This window comes from Salvelinus alpinus, chromosome 9 (assembly GCF_045679555.1).
Source record: "Salvelinus alpinus chromosome 9, SLU_Salpinus.1, whole genome shotgun sequence".
Taxonomy (NCBI): Eukaryota; Metazoa; Chordata; class Actinopteri; order Salmoniformes; family Salmonidae; genus Salvelinus; species Salvelinus alpinus.
In genome coordinates this window covers 41147394-41161578 of record NC_092094.1, presented here as the reverse complement: position 1 = coordinate 41161578, position 14185 = coordinate 41147394, and the positions used below count along the sequence as shown (strand labels likewise).

General features: G+C 45.7%; 1 protein-coding gene across 1 annotated transcript in view; it reads left to right on the top strand.

Moving 5' to 3' along the window:
- The first annotated feature begins 11 nt into the window (after window positions 1–11).
- The window catches only part of LOC139530083 (sphingomyelin phosphodiesterase 3-like), a 44727-nt gene continuing 30553 nt past the window's right edge, over window positions 12–14185 (top strand). The window contains exon 1 of the mRNA XM_071326160.1: window positions 12–279. The gene's annotated coding sequence lies outside the window, so the exon portion shown is untranslated. The remainder of the gene's footprint in view (window positions 280–14185) is intronic.

The following is a 14185-nucleotide window of genomic DNA, read 5'->3' as shown; positions in this document are numbered from 1 at the left end:
TCATGAGAGGTTACAAGGTTTTGTCTCTGCCTTTCGATTGGCGGTGGTCGTTATGAAAAGGGAGTGGCATCGTAGCCGGTGAGCTATGACGTCAATGGAGCTGTTCAAAGTGTGATGGTGCTGTAAGGAATCTCACGCAGTTCATCAGCACAGGCTCCGCGGCCATAAAGTGGACTGGATTTGAGAGCATCAAAGGCTATTATCACGGTTCAGAGGGGGAGAATACCGAAGAGAAATAGTGTTCCACCTGTTTGAATAAATCGGCGAGATCTGAAAGAAGTGAGTAGCTATTCTGAATAGCATGATTTGCGAGAGAACAAGGGTTGGGTTCATGAAGAAAATTGGATTTTAGAACATCTTGAGCACGTTGCGATAGTAGAAATTGTTCTTTGCCCTTGTGAATTTTCAACCATACACAAACGGTCCTGATTGGTTACTTCGGGTTACCTCTTGCCTATAATAGCTTTATTGGTGCGTTTTTGTCTTTGTAATCCGCTCCTTTCACCTCAATGACTATTGCATACACAATGGGATGATTTGACTGGTATTTGCATAAGTCCCAAGGATCGAATGTTCAAGGCACATCGAGTGTGTGTTTGTGTGTAAAAGACGAGGGAGAGCGAGAAAGGGAGACGCTGTTCTTTTCACATAGACTAGTCTAGTAAATCAAACCCGTGGAATTAAAAAAACATTATGCGCCCACGTTTCATATAGCCTACTCCTCGTAATTAATTGTCTCTCTACATATTATATTCTCTTCAACATGATTGTGAGGGGAGGGCTGTGTCGGGCGGCTAGGCGAAGTCACTTGGACATAGTGGCTAGGAGAAGTCACTTGGACATAGTTAGAAAAATATACCCTTTTATGAGAAGTCGTAATAACAGTTTGCATGAAATCAGTAGGCCTAGATATCAACACTCTCGGGACAGAATTATAGCCTACACTCTTTCCAAAAGGGTTCTTTGCGGGGATAGGGTTCTACCAAAAAGCGGTTTTATCTGAAGAGCCCTTTTTGGAAGCCGTGGGTTCTTTGAACGGCAAAGGGTTCTATCTAGAACCTTTTTCATCCCAATAGCCGTTTTTAGAAGAAAGGGTTCTTTTATGATTATTTGGAAAGTAAGAAAGGTTCCACATACATTGAACACTTTGAATATTAATACTTTTTTATTTTATTTTACCTCAGTGTTTAAACTTGAACATCAGGAGTTTGAATAATCTTAAAAAGATAGGTGTGAGCATATTTTAAACTGTACCAATAAAGGAATATTTGTAGGCTGAATTTATCTGGTATTCTCTTATTCATTTTATATATACAGTACTGACATAGTTGATATCTTTGCCATGGTTTTTAAAATCTTTAAAATGAGTATTATCTGTGATTTTATTGAGCAGAGTAGGATAATAGAAGGGAGTATGTATGGTACACAGTAAATTGGCAAGTTTGACTGACATCATGTTGATTATTCAGTGTAACATTTCTAGTGTTGATTCAGGAGTTAAATTAACTTAACACTCAGGGGCGTGAAATAACCTACAACCAGAGTTGAGTGTAGAGTAAAATACTCAAAACCACACCCATCATTATGATATTTCCCAGCATGGTCTATTGCAGGTTGATTTTCAGAATTGTTTGTTTCAATATCTGTGTTTTTGCATGTAGATTGATTAGTTCATTAATCGTATGCTATACACAGATAAATAATATACATTTTTCTAAATTAATCCAAACTGTTAGTAGTTGGACTTATTACACCCATTACTGAGATTGATGTTCCAGTTTAGATAATTGACGTACTCTCATTAATTAATCTTCCCTTCCCTGACATGTGTTCTGTATGCATGTTGTGGGTGATTAAAAGTACCAAGTGTTGGATATCCTCACTCTGGCTGGATTCCAATAGGAATTACACATCACTTTGCAAGCCAACATAATGTGACTTGCAGGCCTGATGTGGTCTGTAAACCAGGAGTTTCAGAGCACTGTTTTAATGTATAACTAAGCCCTCAACAAAAGGCCTAATGATATATGTAATGTATTGTAATAAATCGTTTTTTTAAAGGGTATTACGACTGGTGGAACCGTTCATAGAGGGTTCTAGGTAGAACCATTTACAGAAGGTTCTATGAATTACCCTTCATAGAGGGTTCTAGGTAGAACCCTCTGGAAAGGGTCCTCCCTAGAACCAAAAATGATTCCCCTATGGAGACTAGCTGAAGAACCGTATATGGTTATACTAAGTACCTTTTTTTCTAAGAGTGTATTGAAATAGGCTAGTGTTATTGGCTGAACATGACTACTGATTTAGCCCCCATGTTGCTGTAGATTCAGTGGAAACTAAATCTTTGATTTTGGATGGTGATGTTATTCCAATTATAGGTGTGGCACAGCCGGTGTACACAGGCTGCTCTCTCAGTCGGTGTCCATCTCTGATCCGCTTTTTGGCTGACGTGGTGAAAAAGAGTCAGGTGCTATAAAACTCCTCCCTTCTCGTGGATAGACGCTGAAGGCTGCGGTGACAAGGGAGGGAGCATAAGGATGCTGGTAGCTGATAGGCCTAAGTGTGTCCCATTAATTAAAACACAACCTGCAACTCGTAATTTAAAAAAACTATTATTGGGGCACTGATGGCCAAGTGTGACTTGCAGGAAAAAATTACCAAAATGTATTTTTTGGGGTGGATTTTTCCTTTAAGGGCCTACTCCATCTGGAGCTGCATGGACAAAAACACACACAAGGCTATCTTCAAAATGTGGGTAAAGAAAATATAGGGATTCAATCTTCAAAGTAGCCTATAATTGGATAGAATTGAGTGGGTCTACTTTCACTTTATTACAGACCTGCCCAGTGTATGTCTGGCTTGCCTATCAAACGCCCATCTAACCACTGTTCAATAATGAACCAGGTGGTCGGGCCGGATGAGGGTTGATGGGCCTTGCACAGGTGATACAGGATACTTCAGGATTCGGTTTATTTTATGTGTAACCTACATTACAGTCTCATGAGTAAGTGACAGCCAAATGTAAATAAGAGGCCAGTGACAGTGGTGACAGAAAAACATTAATGTTCAGTGTGTTATGCTGATGAATGAGGACCCAAAAGCGACTTAAATGAAACAGAGTCTTTATTCCAGTCTTAAACAAAAACCGATACTCCTGGATATTATCTTAGGTAACTCCAAAACAGGAAAACTGAAATCCTCTCGTCAGTAGAGAGGAACGACTGGAGACGCGGCCACAGACTGCAGGTCGCTTCGGGAAGGCACAGGCCGTAGCTGACATAGACACCTGCTCACACGCAGCATCTGAAGAAGGCAAAAACACGACAGGGCGGAACAAGGACACAGAACAGCAAACATCAAACAAGGATCCGACAAGGACAGAAGCGGAAAACAGAGGGAGAAATAGGGACTCTAATCAGAGGGCAAAATAGGGGACAGGTGTGAAAGAGTAAATGAGGTAGTTAGGAGAATGAGGAACAGCTGGGAGCAGGAACGGAACGATAGAGAGAGAGAGCGAGAGAGGGAGAGAGGGAGGGGGAGAGAGAGGGATAGAAAGAGGGAAAGAACCTAATAAGACCAGCAGAGGGAAACGAATAGAAGGGAAGCACAGGGACAAGACATGATAATCAATGACAAAACATGACAGTACCCCCCCACTCACCGAGCGCCTCCTGGCGCACTCGAGGAGGAACCCTGGCGGCAACGGAGGAAATCATCAATCAACGAACGGTCCAGCACGTCCCGAGATGGAACCCAACTCCTCTCCTCAGGACCGTAACCCTCCCAATCCACTAAGTACTGGTGACCACGTCCCCGAGAACGCATGTCCATGATCTTCCGTACCTTGTAAATAGGTGCGCCCTCGACAAGGACGGGGGGGGGGGGAGGGAAGACGAACGGGGGCGCGAAGAAAAGGTTTGACACAGGAGACATGGAAGACAGGGTGGACGCGACGAAGATGTCGCGGAAGAAGCAGTCGCACAGCGACAGGATTGACGACCTGAGAGACACGGAACGGACCAATGAACCGCGGAGTCAACTTGCGAGAAGCTGTCGTAAGGGGAAGGTTACGAGTGGAAAGCCACACTCTCTGACCGCGACAATACCTAGGACTCTTAATCCTACGTTTATTGGCGGCTCTCACAGTCTGCGCCCTGTAACGGCAAAGTGCAGACCTGACCCTCCTCCAGGTGCGCTCACAACGTTGGACAAAAGCCTGAGCGGAGGGAACGCTGGACTCGGCGAGCTGGGACGAGAACAGAGGAGGCTGGTACCCAAGACTACTCTGAAACGGAGATAGCCCGGTAGCAGACGAAGGAAGCGAGTTGTGAGCGTATTCTGCCCAGGGGAGCTGTTCTGCCCAAGACGCAGGGTTTCGAAAAGAAAGGCTGCGTAATATGCGACCAATCGACTGATTGGCCCTTTCTGCTTGACCGTTAGACTGGGGATGAAACCCGGAAGAGAGACTGACGGAAGCACCAATCAAACGACAGAACTCCCTCCAAAACTGTGACGTGAATTGCGGACCTCTGTCTGAAACGGCGTCTAACGGGAGGCCATGAATTCTGAACACATTCTCAATGATGATTTGTGCCGTCTCCTTAGCGGAAGGAAGCTTAGCGAGGGGAATGAAATGTGCCGCCTTAGAGAACCTATCGACAACCGTAAGAATCACAGTCTTCCCCGCAGACGAAGGCAGACCGGTAATAAAGTCTAAGGCGATGTGAGACCATGGTCGAGAAGGAATGGGAAGCGGTCTGAGACGACCGGCAGGAGGAGAGTTACCTGACTTAGTCTGCGCGCAGTCCGAACAAGCAGCCACGAAACGGCGCGTGTCACGCTCCTGAGTAGGCCACCAAAACCGCTGGCGAATAGAAGCAAGCGTACCCCGAACGCCGGGGTGGCCAGCTAACTTGGCAGAGTGAGCCCACTGAAGAACAGCCAGACGAGTAGAGACAGGAACGAACAGAAGGTTACTAGGACAAGCGCGCGGCGACGCAGTGTGAGTGAGTGCTTGCTTTACCTGTCTCTCAATTCCCCAGACAGTCAACCCGACAACACGCCCTTCAGGGAGAATCCCCTCGGGGTCGGTAGAAACCACAGAAGAACTAAAGAGACGGGATAAGGCATCAGGCTTGGTGTTCTTATTTCCCGGGCGATAAGAAATCACGAACTCGAAACGAGCGAAAAACAACGCCCAACGAGCTTGACGTGCATTAAGTCGTTTGGCAGAACGGATGTACTCAAGGTTCTTATGGTCAGTCCAAACGACAAAAGGAACGGTCGCCCCCTCCAACCACTGTCGCCATTCGCCTATGGCTAAGCGGATGGCGAGCAGTTCGCGGTTACCCACATCATAGTTGCGTTCCGATGGCGACAGGCGATGAGAAAAATAAGCGCAAGGATGGACCTTATCGTCAGAATGGAAGCGCTGGGACAGAATGGCTCCCACGCCCACCTCTGAAGCGTCAACCTCGACAATGAATTGTTTAGTGACGTCAGGAGTAACAAGGATAGGAGCGGATGTAAAACGCTTCTTGAGGAGATCAAAAGCTCCCTGGGCGGAACCGGACCACTTAAAGCACGTCTTGACAGAAGTCAGAGCTGTGAGAGGGGCAGCCACTTGACCGAAATTACGAATGAAACGCCGATAGAAATTAGCGAAACCGAGAAAGCGCTGCAACTCGACACGTGACTTAGGAACGGGCCAATCGCTGACAGCCTGGACCTTAGCGGGATCCATCTGAATGCCCTCAGCGGAAATAACAGAACCGAGAAATGTGACAGAGGAGACATGAAAGGCGCACTTCTCAGCCTTCACGTAGAGACAATTCTCTAAAAGGCGCTGGAGTACACGTCGAACGTGCTGAACATGAATCTCGAGTGACGGTGAAAAAATCAGGATATCGTCAAGGTAAACGAAAACAAAGATGTTCAGCATGTCTCTCAGTACATCATTAACTAATGCCTGAAAGACAGCTGGAGCATTAGCGAGACCGAACGGCAGAACCCGGTATTCAAAATGCCCTAACGGAGTGTTAAACGCCGTTTTCCACTCGTCCCCCTCTCTGATGCGCACGAGATGGTAAGCGTTACGAAGGTCCAACTTAGTAAAGAACCTGGCTCCCTGCAGAATCTCGAAGGCTGACGACATAAGGGGAAGCGGATAACGATTCTTAACCGTTATGTCATTCAGCCCTCGATAATCCACGCAGGGGCGCAGAGTACCGTCCTTCTTCTTAACAAAAAAAAACCCCGCTCCGGCGGGAGAGGAAGAAGGCACCACGGTACCGGCGTCGAGAGAAACAGACAGATAATCCTCGAGAGCCTTACGTTCGGGAGCCGACAGAGAGTATAGTCTACCCCGAGGGGGAGTGGTCCCCGGAAGGAGATCAATACAACAATCATACGACCGGTGAGGAGGAAGAGAGTTGGCTCTGGACCGACTGAAGACCGTGCGCAGATCATGATATTCCTCCGGCACTCCTGTCAAATCACCAGGTTCCTCCTGAGAAGAGGGGACAGAAGAAACAGGAGGGATAGCAGACATTAAACACTTCACATGACAAGAAACGTTCCAGGATAGGATAGAATTACTAGACCAATTAATAGAAGGATTATGACATACTAGCCAGGGATGACCCAAAACAACAGGTGTAAAAGGTGAACGAAAAATCAAAAAGGAAATGGTCTCACTGTGGTTACCAGATACTGTGAGGGTTAAAGGTAGTGTCTCACATCTGATACTGGGGAGAAGACTACCATCTAAGGCGAACATGGGCGTGGGCTTCCCTAACTGTCTGAGAGGAATGTCATGTTTCCGAGCCCATGCTTCGTCCATAAAACAACCCTCAGCCCCAGAGTCTATCAAGGCACTGCAGGAAGCAGCCGAACCGGTCCAGCGTAGATGGACCGACAAGGTAGTACAGGATCTTGATGGAGAGACCTGAGTAGTAGCGCTCACCAGTAGCTCTCCGCTTACTGATGAGCTCTGGCTTTTACTGGACATGACATGACAAAATGTCCAGCAGAACCGCAATAGAGGCAAAGGCGGTTGGTGATTCTCCGTTCCCTCTCCTTAGTCGAGATGCGAATACCTCCCAGCTGCATGGGCTCAGTCTCTGAGCCGGTGGGAGGAGATGGTTGAGATGCGGAGAGGGGGAACACCGTTAACGCGAGCTCTCTTCCACGAGCTCGGTGACGAAGATCTACCCGTCGTTCTATGCGGATGGCGAGTGCAATCAAAGAGTCCACGCTGGAAGGAACCTCCCGGGAGAGAATCTCATCCTTAACCTCAGCGTGGAGTCCCTCCAGAAAACGAGCGAGCAACGCCGGCTCGTTCCAGTCACTGGAGGCAGCAAGAGTGCGAAACTCTATAGAGTAATCCGTTATGGATCGATCACCTTGACATAGGGAAGCCAGGGCCCTGGAAGCCTCCTTCCCAAAAACTGAACGATCAAAAACCCGTATCATCTCCTCTTTAAAGTTCTGATAATCGTTAGAACACTCAGCCCTTGCCTCCCAGATAGCTGTGCCCCACTCCCGAGCCCGACCAGTAAGGAGTGATATGACGTAAGCGATCCGAGCTCTCTCTCTTGAGTATGTGTTGGGCTGGAGAGAGAACACAATATCACACTGGGTGAGAAAGGAGCGACACTCAGTGGGCTGCCCAGAGTAACATGGTGGGTTATTAACCCTAGGTTCCGGAGACTCGGAAGACCAGGAAGTAGCTGGTGGCACGAGACGAAGACTCTGAAACTGTCCTGAGAGGTCGGAGACCTGAGCGGCCAGGGTCTCAACGGCATGACGAGCAGCAGACAATTCCTGCTCGTGTCTGCCGAGCATTGCTCCCTGGAACTCGACGGCAGTGTTGCGAGAATCCGTAGTCGCTGGGTCCATTCTAGGTCGGATCCTTCTGTTATGCTGATGAATGAGGACCCAAAAGCGACTTAAATGAAACAGAGTCTTTATTCCAGTCTTAAACAAAAACCGATACTCCTGGATATTATCTTAGGTAACTCCAAAACAGGAAAACTGAAATCCTCTCGTCAGTAGAGAGGAACGACTGGAGACGCGGCCACAGACTGCAGGTCGCTTCGGGAAGGCACAGGCCGTAGCTGACATAGACACCTGCTCACACGCAGCATCTGAAGAAGGCAAAAACACGACAGGGCGGAACAAGGACACAGAACAGCAAACATCAAACAAGGATCCGACAAGGACAGAAGCGGAAAACAGAGGGAGAAATAGGGACTCTAATCAGAGGGCAAAATAGGGGACAGGTGTGAAAGAGTAAATGAGGTAGTTAGGAGAATGAGGAACAGCTGGGAGCAGGAACGGAACGATAGAGAGAGAGAGCGAGAGAGGGAGAGAGGGAGGGGGAGAGAGAGGGATAGAAAGAGGGAAAGAACCTAATAAGACCAGCAGAGGGAAACGAATAGAAGGGAAGCACAGGGACAAGACATGATAATCAATGACAAAACATGACACAGTGTCACTGTCATTATAGTCTTCAATACATTAGCCTTGTGTGTGTTTTTGTCCATGCAGCTCCAGATGGAGTAGGCCCTTAAAGGAAAAATCCACCCCAAAAAAGACATTTTGGTAATTTTTTCATTAGTGTTAGCAATCAAGTTTTCAAGATATAGGACTTTCAAAAAGCAAATTGTCACCTCCTACGTCATCATGTATCATGTATCAGCAATGGACTAATGGGCTCCTTTAAGTGCTATCAAGTGAGGCTGAATACACGACTCGGTACATGGAAATGCTCTGTTGTGTATCCTGCAAGCAGGCAATTTTCTCATCAAGAGGATGCAATCACTAATCAAATGCATTGTTGAATGCTTTTAGCAAAATAGCAGCAATACAACACTGGTCCCACTGTGAACATCTACAGTCTTGGTGCCAAAAAGTCGTTCCTGAGCTTCAAGAGGGGATGGGGCCCTCTGCCATTCTAGGCCTACACTACTTTCACTCTTTGTGACACTGAGCAAGTTGTCAAGGCTCTCTCTCCATTTAGGCCCATACACTTAGAAACAAGGCGCTATCTAGAACCTAAAAGGGTTCTTTGGCTGTCCCCATAGGAGAACACTTTGAAGAACCCTATTTGATTCCAGGTTGAACCCTTTTTGGTTCCATGTAGAACCCTTTCCACAGAGGGTTTCACGTGGAACCCAAGAGAGTTCTACCTGGAAACAAAAAGGGTTTTACCTGGAGCCAAAAAGTGTTCTCCTATGGGGACAGCTGAAGAACCCTTTTGGAGCCCTTTTTTCTTAAGAGTATGCCTTCTTCCTTCTTTCTTAAGAGTGTGCCTTCTTCCTTCTTTCTTAAGAGTGTGCCTTCTTCCTTCTTTCTTAAGAGTATGCCTTCTTCCTTCTTTCTTAAGAGTATGCCTTCTTCCTTCTTTCTTAAGAGTATGCCTTCTTCCTTCTTTCTTAAGAGTATGCCTTCTTCCTTCTTTCTTAAGAGTATGCCTTCTTCCTTCTTTCTTAAGAGTGTGCCTTCTTCCTTCTTTCTTAAGAGTATGCCTTCTTCCTTCTTTCTTAAGAGTATGCCTTCTTCCTTCTTTCTTAAGAGTATGCCTTCTTCCTTCTGTCTTTCATTTACTCCGTTCTGACCGTCTGCCTATTTTCAACATACATTATCTTTCCATCCAAGTCTATTTGTCATTCACTCTCTCCTCTCTCACACAACCCTGTCCCTCTCTGTCTGTCTCTGCCATCTCCCTTTCCTCTCCATCTGTTTGTTTCCATTCACAGTGCCTGGGTTAGGTTGTCAGTGTTGTGTAGCCTGATGTTCCCGTGGATGTGTTATTATACAAAGTGTGATGGTCCAAAACTCAGCGAAGCTGGCTCAATTTAGTCTAACCCACGTCACAGTATTGACACAGCAAACTGAATCACATAAATACATCACGTAAGAATACCTGAAAAGACTTCTCTCAATGCCTCCACTTTTCAGCATAAGACATGTTGGCTCGGACAACAAACATCATGCAAAAATATATTTCAGTAAGATTTATTTGAATACTGATATAATGATTCTTCATATATCTGAATAGTTACACAAACTATGAACCCCACTTTAAACACTCAGGCCTAAGAACAGATGATTTACTGCAGGTTTATTAGATGCACATGACCCCACTGATTCTATGGCGTTTAGAAAAGATTACCGACATCTCAGACGTCATTCAGAGTGAGCACTCAAAGAACACACAGGGAAGGAACAATATAACACAGTTCAATTGATGATCCCAAACAGTACAGCAGATTTGATTTGTGTGCTCTAAAATCTGATTTCTTCAGATGAAAGTAACTGTACAGTGTTTACAGATATATCTGAAAAATGACCTATAATGAATTACAATATGAGTGAAATAGTTGCTAATTAAGTATGTTAAAGTGCAGCTTTTCTGTGTTGGAATGGTGTGGGCGTACCCCAACAACCAAATGGTGTGGGTGTATACCGGTCATTACAAATATTAATGCGAGTACACCGCTGATTGGCCAGCTCATCCTACTCAGGATGACATCATCCTCTATGAGGAAATAGCAAGCTTTTTTTCAAGTCTGTTTGAGATACAAGTTTAAGGTGGGGTTTTTGAAGTGTTTTTTCTCCAATTTATGCTTTGGCCACAAATACAAGTATAGGATGAGTCAACAACATTATTTGGGAATGAGCTAATAGAATATGAACTTTTAAAAGTGAGATTTTCATTGGACGGTTTAGGAAAAAAAACATTTGCTTGTGGATTTTCATGTGCTAAAAATATCACTCAAAGTATAGGACAGAGCAGCCTACAATTATTCTAGTAGAGTGCCATGGTGGGATTTACTCAGCAGGGATATGCTAAGTTTTATTTAATGACCTCTCACTGATCATGTGTTTAAGCCAGTTCATAGTATGTGTGTTCATAGTATGTGTGTTCATAGTATGTGTGTTCATAGTATGTGTGTTCATAGTATGTGTGTTCATAGTATGTGTGTTCATAGTATGTTTGTTCATAGTATGTGTGTTCATAGTATGTGTGTTCATATTATGTGTGTTCATAGTATGTGTGTTCATAGTATGTGTGTTCATAGTATGTGTGTTCATAGTATGTGTGTTCATAGTATGTTTGTTCATAGTATGTGTGTTCATAGTATGTGTGTTCATAGTATGTGTGTTCATAGTATGTGTGTTCATAGTATGTGGTAGGGAAGGAGGGAGGGGGAGACCTGGGTGATATTGGCAGTGTTGTGTGAACAGACTTTGTGAACATGGAGAGATGATGTGTTCTCTACCGGTAGAGGGGAAAATATGACTGACACAAGAGGGGGAGGATTTGGGTTTTGTTCACTACGCCAGGGGTTTGTTTTAGCCTATATATGTGCACATGTGTGACCACCAGCCCTCAAATTGTCCGACTTTGCCGTCCACTCATCAATGCACTCAGCCACCCACACTGCCAGGCTTGACCCATGCCATCCTCTCTCCTACAAAGCCAGAGCAGAGCTATGTCATTAGGTCCAGTATACTGCCAGTTGCTGGTCTGGGTGAGTGTGTAATTATGGTGCTGTATGGGTGCTCAGGGTGGTGCTATGGTCTTGCCCCAGACAGTGGATCGTGTGGAGACAGGCGCTTCCAGCTCTGGGTCTGGAGAGGTTTCCTCTTCAAGGTCTTGGCTACAGGCTGATCACAGGGGGAGAAGTCAGTGTGGGACCTGGGTCTGGGTGGGGTTCACTCCTCCATCCCAACACACCCTGCCTATCCTTCTGGAACCTATCAGATGGTCTTTCATTACCTAGAGGCCATGCTCTGACCTCAAAAAGTGTGTGTGTGTGTGTGTGTGTGTGTGTGTGTGTGTGTGTGTGTGTGTGTGTGTGTGTGTGTGTGTGTGTGTGTGTGTGTGTGTGTGTGTGTGCGTGTGTGTGGTTTTGTGTGTGTGTGTGTGTGTTGTACATTTGGTTTGTGTGTCCTGTACATGCGTGTGGAGCAATGCTTCTGTGTCATTTGCCTACTACACTCTGTTGGCTTGTATACTGTGATTGGAGATGGGGTGGACTGGCGCGGTGGGACATTTAGCAGACTGCTTGCTGCCTCAGCTACACACAGACCTGGAGAGCAGCTATAGGAGGGCTGCTGTACTACATGTAGGATGTGGTGCGTTCTTCAGAACCTGTTCACGCGGTGGTGCTTGTTGTGACGGTTAAAGGTACGGACACTCGTTTTCTCTCTCTCCATCTCTCTCCCTCTTCTCTCCTGTCTCACTCTCTGCTCCTAGATGGTCTTGTACTCAGCTGTGTTTGCCGTTGCCTGAACTTTGAGTGGTTTCCATGGCAACCTTCACCTCACACTTCAGGGAATACCTGTGATCTCTCTCTTTGTCTGTTCTTTCTCAATCTGTCTTGTTTTTCACATTTTGTTACTCCTGTTATGAGTAGCTATGTGTGTTGTTACCATTACATAATTTTATGTGCTGATATTGCGTTATCCCACTGCTAAAGGGATTGCCATGTTTATTATGCCAGGCCTTTGCTTTGAAGCTAAGCAGTTTATTCAAAAAGTGTCAGTTCCTTCAAGTGGCAGTTGGTTTAGTTTCTAAAGACCATAAAAATTGAAATATGGTCTCTCAATGTGCAGCTCTTTGTGGAGCTTCTTTAAAATTACTTACATCTACTATTAACTGGTTGTAAGAACCCTAGAAAATATCACACTCTCAAGTTCCACACCTAAATGACGAGGGGCATTTTAACTGTATGGCCTTCAACCCTGCGGGAATGGTGCAAAGTCACAGTTCATGCCAGAGATTTTCAGTCCAAGGCTGGTTTCCATTCCAAGGCTGGCTGTCATTTCAAGGCATGGCTTGCTTTTAGTCCAATGCTGGCTTGCTTTCCTCACAAATACAAGTTTTCTCTATCTGTATTTTGAATATGAATGTATTTGTTTTCACTGTCTGCAAGTTATCAGACTGAAATGAACAGTTTTGACATTTCAGATCAGTGTTGCCGTAGCCTTTAACATGACAAATGTGGAACAAATCAATGGGACAACCAATCCATATCTGTCTGTCGAAAACCAGGGCAGGGTTCGAGCTAGTGATGGATCACTTACTGTTTGTTTGTGCGTGTATGTACACTATGACCAAATGTATGTGGACACCTGCTCGTCGAACATCTCATTCCAAAATCATGGAGTTGGTCCCCCTTTGCTGCTATAACAGCCTCCACTCTTTTGGGAAGGCTTTCCACTAGATGTTGGAACATTGCTGCGGGGACTTGCTTCCATTCAGCCACAAGAGCATTACTGATGTTGGGCAATTAGGCCTGGCTCACAGTCGGTGTTCCAATTCATCCCAAAGGTGTTCGATGTGCTTGAGGTCAGGGCTGTGTGCAGGCCAGTCAAGTTCTTCCACACTAATCTCGACAAACCATTTCTGTATGTACCTCGCTGTGTGCACTGGGGAATTGGCATGGGGAAACATGAAAGGGCCTTCCCCAAACTATTGCCACAAAGTTGGAAGCATAAAATGCCATTGAATGCTGTAGCGTTAAGATGTCCCTTCACTGGAACTAAGGGGCCTAACCCGAACCATGAAAAACAGCCCCAAACCATTATTCGTCCTCCATGGCACTATGCATCTGGGCAGGTAGCGTTCTCCTGGCGTCCGCCAAACCCAGATTGTCCCGTCAGCTTGCCAGATGGTATAGCGAGATTCATCACTCCAGAGAACGCATTTCCACTGCTCCAGAGTCCAATGGCGGCGAGCTTTACACCACTCCAGCCGACGCTTGGAATTGCGCATGGTGATCTTAGGCTTGTATGCGGCTGCTTGGCCATGGAAACCCATTTCATGAAGCTCCAAACGAACAGTTATTGTGCTGACTTTCCTTCAGTAGTCACTGAGCTCTTCAGTAAGGCCATTCTACTGCCAATGTGTGTCTATTGAGATTGCATGGCTGTGTGCTTAATTTTATACACACAGGTGTGGCTGAAATAGCCAAATCCACTCATTTGAAGGGGTGTCCACATACTTTTGTACATATAGTGTATGTGAGCACACATGCATGCAGGATTTGCTATGTTACTGTAACGAATGTGAGAATGCATGATGTCAGCCCATATGTCTGTCTGTGAATGTTTTTCAAGGGTAGGGGAGTAGGCAACACGTTTACAGAAAGAGGAAGCTGGAGTATTTTTA